At 41.2% G+C, this 10,032-nt stretch overlaps 1 pseudogene; it reads left to right on the forward strand.

The window, feature by feature from the left end:
• The first annotated feature begins 483 nt into the window (after positions 1-483).
• On the forward strand, positions 484-9,766 carry LOC109759940 (triphosphate tunnel metalloenzyme 3-like; annotated as a pseudogene).
• The last annotated feature ends 266 nt before the right edge of the window (positions 9,767-10,032 follow it).

Below are 10,032 nucleotides of genomic sequence, written 5' to 3' on the forward strand. Positions count from 1 at the left end.
TCCAACATTCAATCTGTTGTATGCTCGTCATCCCTCGCGCGTGACCTGCTCGGGTATCTCAGGCAGACCTTCCATGGCTCCTGTCATTGACCTTCGCCCGACGTCTCTCATTGCTGCTGCACACGGTGTCTGTTGTGTTCCCTGTCACCTTCCCATGCATGTCACCGAGTTGCTGCTGGCTTTGGTTGTTGTTAATTTAGGTGTACAGGGAAGAAGATAAAGATGAGTGTGTCTAAGACGGTGTGGATAAGGAACGTGTGGTGTGTGAGAGGATAGGATACAACATGTCTTACTATTCAGTGATAAAAAGAACGTGCGCTTCAAAGAAGTAATGTTTTTTACCTAGTGGTCATGATCAATTATCTCTACTCCTAATGTCTCAGTTGGTAGTCTCCGTTCGGGGTTTATTTTCGTCCCACCATTTTCGTCCGGGTTTTTTTCGTCCCACCTTCCACTGGTTTTTTTCGTAGGTTTTTTCGTCCGCTCCTCTCGATCCCTAGAACTCCCAGAGTAGACACCGCCGCCGCCCGCCCCTTCCAGGCCCCGCCCCCCAGCCCTAGCCGCAACCCCAACCCCATGGAGGTCGAGATCAAGCTCCGTCTCCCCGACGCGGCTGCACACCGGCGCCTCCTCCTTCCTCGCGCCCCGCCTGCTCCGCACCGACGCCCCAGCGCGGCCCCTCGCCGCCGCCACCGCCGCCCAGCGGGACGTCCGCCTCTACGGCACCGACGACCGCGACCCCTCCCGCGCCGTCCTCACGCTCAAGCGCCGCCCGCGCATCGACGCCGGCGTCAGCCGCGTTGAGGAGGTCATGGAGCCCCTCGACCCCGCCCTCGCCCTCACCTGCGTCGACAACCCCGCCCGTCTCGACGCGGTGGACTCCCCCATCGTCCGGCTCGTCTCCGACGAGTACGGCGTCGGCAGGGACAAAGCGCCGTTCGTCTGCCTCGGCGGCTTCCGGAACACCCGCGGTGTGTATGAGCTCGAGGAGGGCGAGGGGCAAGGGCTCGTGCTAGAGCTCGACGAGACACACTTCGATTTCGGCACAAACTACGAGCTGGAGTGCGAGACCGCTGAGCCCGACCAGGCCAAGGAGGTCCTGGAGCGGCTGCTCACCGTGGCTGGGGTGCCGTATGAGTACTCCTGGAGCAATAAGTTCGCGTGCTTCATGGCCGGGAAGCTGCTTCCGTGACTAGGTTTGTGGTTGGTCTTTACCGTGTCCCAAATGATGATTAAACCGTGGTTGCTATAAAACTTGTGTTTCATTAGCACTTTCTTGCGACGATAGGCTTGTTCTGTGGTGAGTGATTTCAAATCTCACAAATGTAATGTTTAGTTCTGTTACATTCTGGTATTTGATAACTTTCATCCAAGAATACTATCTTGGGTGGCAGCATAGCAACACAAGGGTTTGCATTTCAATCCTCGTAAAAAAACTTGTCCTGGAGCATGATCCGACAACCGCTGGGAAGAAGCCGGGGCTGGTATGTCTGGTTGGGGAGAGGACTAAATTTCATCTCTCGGGTCCATTTATATACAGGACATAAAATCTACTCCCTTTGTTTCAAAATATAAACTTTTTTTAGAGATTTCAATACGGACTACATTCGGATGTATATAGACGTATTTTAGAGTGTAGTTTCACTCATTTTGCTTTGTATGTAGTCCACATTAGAATATCTAAAAGGGCTTATATTTAGGAACGGAGGGAGTAGCTAGGAACAAACTGAATTTCGTATGTCCGCCACACGGTTATGGGCAATGAGCCTGTTATTGCAGTCTCAGCACACCACATCTTGTTCTGCTCCCCGGTGCAGATGGGCATCCTTAGATTCACCACCTCCCTGATGAGCTGCTTCTTGTCTTAACCCACCTCCCTGATGAGCTGCTTGTTGGTCTCAGGCATACACGGTCATCGTTGGTATCTAAGTTGCCACCTGACAAATCTGTTCTTATTTCTTATTAGGTACCTGAAAGGCTGAACCTGATCTTTGATGAACTAGAAGGCCAAGATACCAAGGTATGCCTGAGTTCATAGCTTGATTCCTTACCATATAATTGCTGAAACATGCAGCGACACATGATTAACCTTTGTACTTTATACTTTGCTAAAACATTTAGGACTCGAGTGGGCGACTCCAAGAATGGGTACTCCTGAAACTTTAGCCAGTGGCCATGTTGATGGTATTTTTTGGGAACAGGGGAGGGCGTGTGTTATTGTTCAAACCAGGCGCCTGATTTTTTTTAATCTTTATCCATTGACCACATTGCTGCCCTAAGCGATGAACAGGGCAGGGCGTGTGGTATTGCAGTTAACTATGTGTCATCTGGTCATCATAGTGATTGGTAGATTAAAACCGTTAGCCACCTCTGAATTCATATCGAAGGTAGTTCACCAAGATCTGCGGTTTTTATTTGCATTTTATAAGTTTTAGTGTTTCATGTTACTGCTTTAAATACCTAATTATGGTTTCATCTTCCCTTTTTGGTGCCAGTCATGCGAGCTGGTCTTTTTCTGCTTGGATCTCCAGGTTGTGGGAAAACACTAATGACAATTTATTTTGAGATTGCCATATTCTTTCTACCTAATTTGTGTTCTGTATAAACTGTACAATGTTTCCTTTTCTGGAACTTTAGGGGCCTGATCAATTGAACAAGTATATTGGGGAGAGCGAATCAGAAGTAAGGAAAATATGAACCCGTGCAAGCACTAACTCACCATACATCCTATTTTTTTGAGGTAAATTTTTATGTTTAGCTGATTGCGTGTGTGGATTTATTCTTTCGGGAACACTTGGTAGTTACTTTGTACAATTATGAATGCGTGGTACATCTGTCATGTGATTTATGAATGTGCAACGAGTGGAATTAAATTGTTTGACCATGCCTTCCTTGTTTAGGTAAAACTAAGTAGTTGTGGCCGCTTTGGATGAGAGAACCCAATTCCTGGTAAATTGGACACCATCAATGAGTTCGTCGAGTTTGATTGAACTCTCACACTTTGAACATGCTCTATTTAAAGCAAGGCCATCCCTGTCATAACAGGTACAGTAAAATGCCAACACATATATGATTGATGTTATGGCACTATACTTGAGTTTGGGGATGACGAGATCGACGGAAGCAACAGGAGCCAACGACTCATGAATTCAGCGGCATCTGCACGCCCTACATGTAGTTGTGCACCTCCTCCTCCTGTTTTCTTGCATGTGATCAATGGTTTCAGATCTCTATTTATTAACAATGCTTTCCTACATTTGGTGGATTATTGCACTTGTATTTTTTATTGTTATCATCTAGAAGATTATATTCTTTATGAATGCTTTTAAAATGCTTCGTCAGGCTGTTCCCGCCGATGCTGCTGTTCATGCCGTCCCCCCAGTGCCTAGCATCACCGGCAAGAAGTTCAGCGCTATCCGACAAGGTGTCCTGCAGGGACAACCTCCGTCGACCTGTCATCGAACTTCAGTATGCGTGCTTTGTTCTTTGAAACTGAATTCAGACTTTGAGTACTACTTTTATTTGAAAGAAAATATGTGCGTGATTCCACAACTTATGCCAAAATGCATAGCATAGCTTGGTATACACGAATTGCAATCTAAACGTTTTTCTCTGTGTCGTCGTCCTGCTTTCTGGTTCTATGTTATCTGTCATCTTATATCTCTGCTTTCTGCTTTCTGGTGCCTAAACCGAACCGTCGAATCTGTAAATATGTACCAGTACCAGTTTGAACCAGGGGATGGTTGGTTGTTTATGTGTGCTGTTAATGAGTTCATTCTGCTCTCTAACTCATTGAATTTTTGGATGTCAATCAACAAGCTTCCCCTCACTGACTGATTGATTGATTGATTTTTGGCCGGTGCTAGCTTGTGTGTCTTGTGTCGGGCGAGGGAGAGGGACGATGTGCATACGGGGTTGTAGTGCAGAGGCGCCGGTGGTTTCAAGTTGCAGGGCCGGGAGGTGAGGGAGCACAATGACAACAACACTACGTCTCTCTTCTCTCTGTTATCTCTGTACTGAATTGTCCCCTCTTTGTTGCAGAAATTTCACGGCAACCAGGAGTAACAATATTTTTGGTTACTTGGGAATACGATGATGTTCTGGTGACGTGGAACATGCTGAGATTTGGACTTCAATCCTTGATTGTGCACGCGTATGCATGCTTCACACCCATGCTGCAAATAGATTTTCATTTTCGAAGAAAGTAATAATACTATAACTACAAAATTCATGTTGCAGATTTATGCTCCATGTAGTATACTAGCCCATTATAGCTTTATTCAGTTCACCATTTGCACATCATGTTCTGGAGTTTGAAATGCACTCCCTTTTTCTGTAGGGATTTCCGAAACGAGTAGTAGACTAATAACTTCTACAACATCAAAGATCTCTGAGATTTTAGAGTATGCACCATATTGATTTACTTATCGATTTATTCACACGTATATTGAGTTCATGATGGAAATATATACGAGTATTTTCATTGTATGGAATTTTTTAATTACTACCAGATGGAATTTGGGAATTAGTCTTACAAAGCTTCCAAAATCACTAAAGTTATACAGCTACTACAGAACTGGTTAAAATTAGTGATGTTCTATAATATCTACATGACTGATTACAACACTGCTCATGTGATTTGGTACTTTACTATATGGTAGCTTGTTTTACCCCTGAGGCGAGCTAATGATTGGGAACTTATAGTGCCAAACTGACCTGCATATTCTGTCAAACATTTTGTTGCAGTATTTAGGATCAGCATGGAAGCTGAATTTGTCACCTGATGTTGTTTAATTGTGTGCTACTAAATTCATTGGTTGCCTAGCCTTAAAACTATCTGTAATAGCATACCTTGTTTTCAACATCATTGGCTTGTTTAGAATGCTAAACTGAAGAACTGAAGTACTGAACAAAACAATACAGAAGTCAGTAAAAAGTGTTTAAGAGGAATTTTTGGTCTGCAGTCTGTACTAATAAAATCTTGTGGTCATTCGTTTTGACCTGATTCAAGGCAAGGCCTATCAGTGTTAACTCCCAGGCTGTAAAAATTGAATTGATGATTGCATACTCTCGTGTGGATTTTTTATGTGCATGCACGACAACCATTCATTTGTGCCTTTCATCATCAGATCAAACGGCAAGTTTATTGTCTGATTAATTAGAGGTTTCTATTTTAGAATGAATTTTTCTGAATTTTTGCTATCCCGCTGGTCCTTACTAATTCAGTATATACTAGAATTTGAAGTTGTGATCATCCATTGTTCTACTATGGAGACTAGGATAAATGATTGCAGTTGCAGGGCCGCCGCCGTTGCTGAACACAAACGGGGCTCGAAGCAGGCCAATCTCCGAGGTGGACCGGGCAACGGATCGTGGAGAGGCGCCCAAGGATTTTTTTTTGCTTCTGTTGATTGTGCCATCCAATTGGTTTAGACTTTTCACCATTGCTAATTACTAGGGGCGTATGGGTGCCGGACCTGGCAAGTGGCCTGCACGCTACGCTCTTGCCAAATAATTTGCAACCATGCTTGCACTGAATTTTTATTTATTTCCCGATGTACCTTACAACAACTTCATGATGTAGCACTACTTTGCACTAGCATGCACCTGCAGATATAATATGGAAAATGGCTGTCATTTAGAATTACTTCCAAGCTGCATCGTCTATCTGAATGTCAGCCCGAAACCACTGGTTGGCACACATAAAATTTTGGAAGTTGTATGTAGTCCTCCTTCTTTGAACCAAACTTTATGTCTATGATTGATGAATCAATATACTTTTTTGTTCAAACTGGATCCAATAGAACATGGCTTTGGTGGTAGTTCCCCGTACATGTAGAATTTCTATCCTTCTATATGTGTACTGAAACAATTTAAGGTCACTATGTAGTAAATTCATCATACTATATGTCCACCGAAACCACTTAAGGTCAAAAGTGACAAGTAGAACCACATGCATCGTTTTGGGTAGTCTAACTTGACTCTATTACTTTTATCTCATAAATCTATGATCGGTGCGTTTTTTACGTGGAATATATTCCGGAGCGGTTGCTGGTGTTAGGGATGCATTTATATATGGGATAATTGCATTAGCTATTTCATACGATTGGCATGCAAGGATTTTTCTTCTTTAGTATAACTCTCTGTATTTTTATTGTTTCTTTTATTGTTTCCAGAATGCATTTCCACAATAGAGATGGGAAATGGGTACATCGTTGTCGTCCTTCAGTGAGCAGCCGAGGAGGAGCTCCTCCATGCTGATGATGTGGAAGACAGATACCCTGTCCGCGACGCCTGGTTCTGGCCTCATATACATGTAAGTACCCGTTCGTTCATTAATAGATAGCATATAAGGAAGTGTGTCGTTTGAATTTGGATCATGCCATGCACAAGACTATTCAGATTGTTTTCTTGAGGAAAGTGAGTATTCAAGTTGGTTAGATGAAAGTGTATCATCATTTTTTCATGAAAAATAATTTCATAATACCATATTGCAGTGACTTCCTATGTCATCAGCAAATGCAATGGAGAAGAAGCCGGTTCACCACATGATCATTTAATTTGTTATTGTTTTTTAACTATTCCCTGTTGCATGTATAATCAGAAAAAATAAAACTCCTCTTTTCGGCCCATACTAGGAGTCTGGAAGTGATACTTTTGTGAGGAGTGCTGGAACATGACTGGATCAAGCGAGACAAAGAACAATGGATGAAAGAAAGAGATCAGAAAAGGGATTCACTCCTGACCACCTCATACATATATACATGTGTAAGAGCTTGTCACCTCATACATATCTCTTGTAGCTATATAGGGCTCTTTTCGTATTCTAGGAAATTTTAAAATTATATTTTACTAGGGATGTAAGTATCAGATGCTAGATATGTGATCTAGAGATTTTAGACTTTCAGGATTCAACCATCAGTTGTCTTCCTTGAATATTTATTTATTTTTGTAGGGCAATATTTTTTTTAATCCTTGAAGCGCCATTCAGAACTTATGATCGTGGTTGTCAAATTCCTGTGAAATATATACCTTTGATCTCAGTTTTATAGGGAAATTAACATGATCTCATTTTTATCATGCTGACAATATATTATGTTATACCTTTGATTTTGGTAATGGTATGTTTTCCCATGATTGCTGTCATTTTTTTGTCCTACATGTGTCCGTGCGTTGGGATAGTATGAAGAAAAGTTGCAGCTATCCATACATCATTATTTATGGCAGAAGGGAAATCTACTGAATCACAGTCACATTTCCTAAAACTCTCGAATTCCAACTTAACGGTGTTGATGACCATGATGAAACTGTGAAATATTAAGCGGTACTTTTCCATTGATTTTTTCATTCTCATCGTATCATTGATGTGACTGTGTGACTCAAGTTTTGATTTCTCCCTCACCTTTTAAGTTCAAAGTAGTATTCAGCAAGTTGTTGTGTCGAATATAAATCTCTGAAACACTTGCTACATAAAGGTTCAGTTATATCATCAATAATGCCAATGCTTCTGGCTGCTGTTGCTGGCTCCTAACAGCAAAATCAAGTCTGGAAACACGTATGGTAATGGTGTAAAAAAATCGAGAGAGGTTTTGAGTATGCTTTCTTAGCTATGACACTTTGATTTAGCTTACTTTGCTAGGATACCAGAACTAGCACTCTACGAGTGAAATAATTTATTTATTTAGCACCATTGTCAAATTATTACTTTGTATTCCTGAAATTTTAATATAACTGAATGTGGTGAAATGCAGTGAAAATATTGTTGATTTTGATTTAAAAATGGCTAAATTGGAGGAAAGCATTTCTGCTACATTCATCGGCAATACTACACCATATACTATAGAAGCTTGGGCCACTAAATCAGCTGTTTCTAATGGATCTTCTTGGACTCAACAGTATCAATCTACTTCCCAGGCATGTGGTTTATTTTATTCTTCAGCTCAATGGAAAACCATGGCAAGTTCTGTTTTACCTTTAGGGTGTTGACAAAATGATTTCAATGAGACCAATTAAGTGAATAGCCTATGGAAAAATGATGACCTGTTGTTAAAATGAAATAAAAACAGATAAACAAAAAAATGATGATCTATTGTTGATTGTCTTCAACAGAAACAAACCTGTTCATAGTTTTCTTGTGTTTTTTCTTCGATGTGACTCTTTGCCTGACATGTTGATGTTACTATGTATCCATATTGGATTTCACATAAGGAATGTCCATCCCTGAAGCACAACCTCGTGTACATGGTTAAGTGGACCAGACTAAGTCCGGAAGAAGATTGAAAATTTCAAACGTGAGAATGACAACTACAGGAAGACTATAAGACTTTATATTGATTCTTCTTGTAAAATCACTAGAAACGCCTAGGGCCAACTTTATAATGATTTTTTTCCTAGACAGGAGCGCCAAGTGATTGAGTCATTCATCGCTATGGACGTGAATAGCTGACAAGGGCCACCTTGATCAGAATCGCTCGATAAACCAGTCCTTCCAGAAAGACAAGCAAATCCTACCAGCAAAATCATATTACAAATAGACAGGACACAAGGCATCCCAGACCACACAAGCAAGTAAATGATCGATATAGAGGTTTGAATGATTGAGCCATACAATATGGGAATACATGCTACATGCTAAACAAGTTAGACGGTTCAAAGTAATGATGGTCAATAAAGACGAAAAAATCATGGCACGCAACAGACGAGTGACCGAGTATAATGAACTTTTTATAGTCATGGATTAGTCATGTGTTAAACAAGTTCTGTTCATGGATTAGTTATTATCAAGCCTGCTGTTCTTTCTATAGTCATGTGCTATTTTTTCAATTGAACACATTGAAGTTTCTATAGATTTTCATGGTTTATGCAAAATAGCTGAGCCTGGTTGTTTTATTCATACATATTCAGGATTGTTAGAGTCTAGAATTCGTCGGTTTATGTCGTGGAGAGAGCAGTAGTGTTGTTCATCTTCTGGTTTTGATATAATTACTAACATTTATTCATTTTAAAGATTAGTGGATTAGTGCATGCTAACAAACCCTGTACTGTCAAAGCATTGTTCCAATGTCTCTTAAAATATATTTTTTCATAGAGGGTCGTTCTGACAAGTGTGGTAGCATGCTGATCCAATAAAAGACCGGCGAAGACAAGATCAAGTTCCGCCACTTCTGCTTTGAAGAGATTGCTACCAAGCTGTACCTCAGCCTCAAGGACAAGAATGACTCCAGTTTGGGGTTCAACATGCTGCTCGCAAATCCTAATACAATATTTGAGTCTCACCATGTTGCTTCCATTATAAAATGTGGCTTCGTGATGGCAGTATTGCCAACATTGACCTCATCGAGTCCACCAAGATTAATAAGCCTGGGATCAAGGATGCAGGTCCCTATCACATTCAGGCACATATATCCTCATATGCAGTCTGATATATTCAATGGTAGATCCACCAGGTATACCATCATGGTTAAAATCAACATGAATAACTCCTTTGTGTAGGGCTAATAACTTCAGGTTCAGTGGGAGGGAAACAATTGTGTAGAATGCCCTATCGTTTGATGTGATATATGCCCAAGAGATTAGGAGTCCTTGATTGTAATATGTGCCAATTCTTAAAGAAAGCAAGGAGTGAAGTAGAAGCTTCACCATTTGAGCACCAAGGACGTATCATTGACTACAATGTTCATCAGGTTGCTTAGAAGAGATATGAGCAAAAGTATTATCATTTGTAAATATTCTTTTCAAGTGAGATGAGCAGCAGTACCAAGATAGATAACAATGTTAAAGTATCTTTAGATTTTTTTTTTCATTTTTTTGATAGAGCTGGCATTTATTTGGATATGATTTTCCATGGTGGGGAGAGATGGCGACGGCCCGGGGTGAGTAGGTTGGGGGAATGAGATATGAGTGTGAGCAATGTGTTGTGGGCTGAGAGAGTGAATCACCTTTTTTAGATAAGAAGAAAATGAGTTGTTGATTGCTTTTTTAAGGGAAAAGCCACTGTTTGCTTTGAAAGAAATGTCACACATTTTTTATATA

Source organism: Aegilops tauschii, chromosome 5, assembly GCF_002575655.3.
Source record: "Aegilops tauschii subsp. strangulata cultivar AL8/78 chromosome 5, Aet v6.0, whole genome shotgun sequence".
Classification (NCBI taxonomy): Eukaryota; Viridiplantae; Streptophyta; class Magnoliopsida; order Poales; family Poaceae; genus Aegilops; species Aegilops tauschii.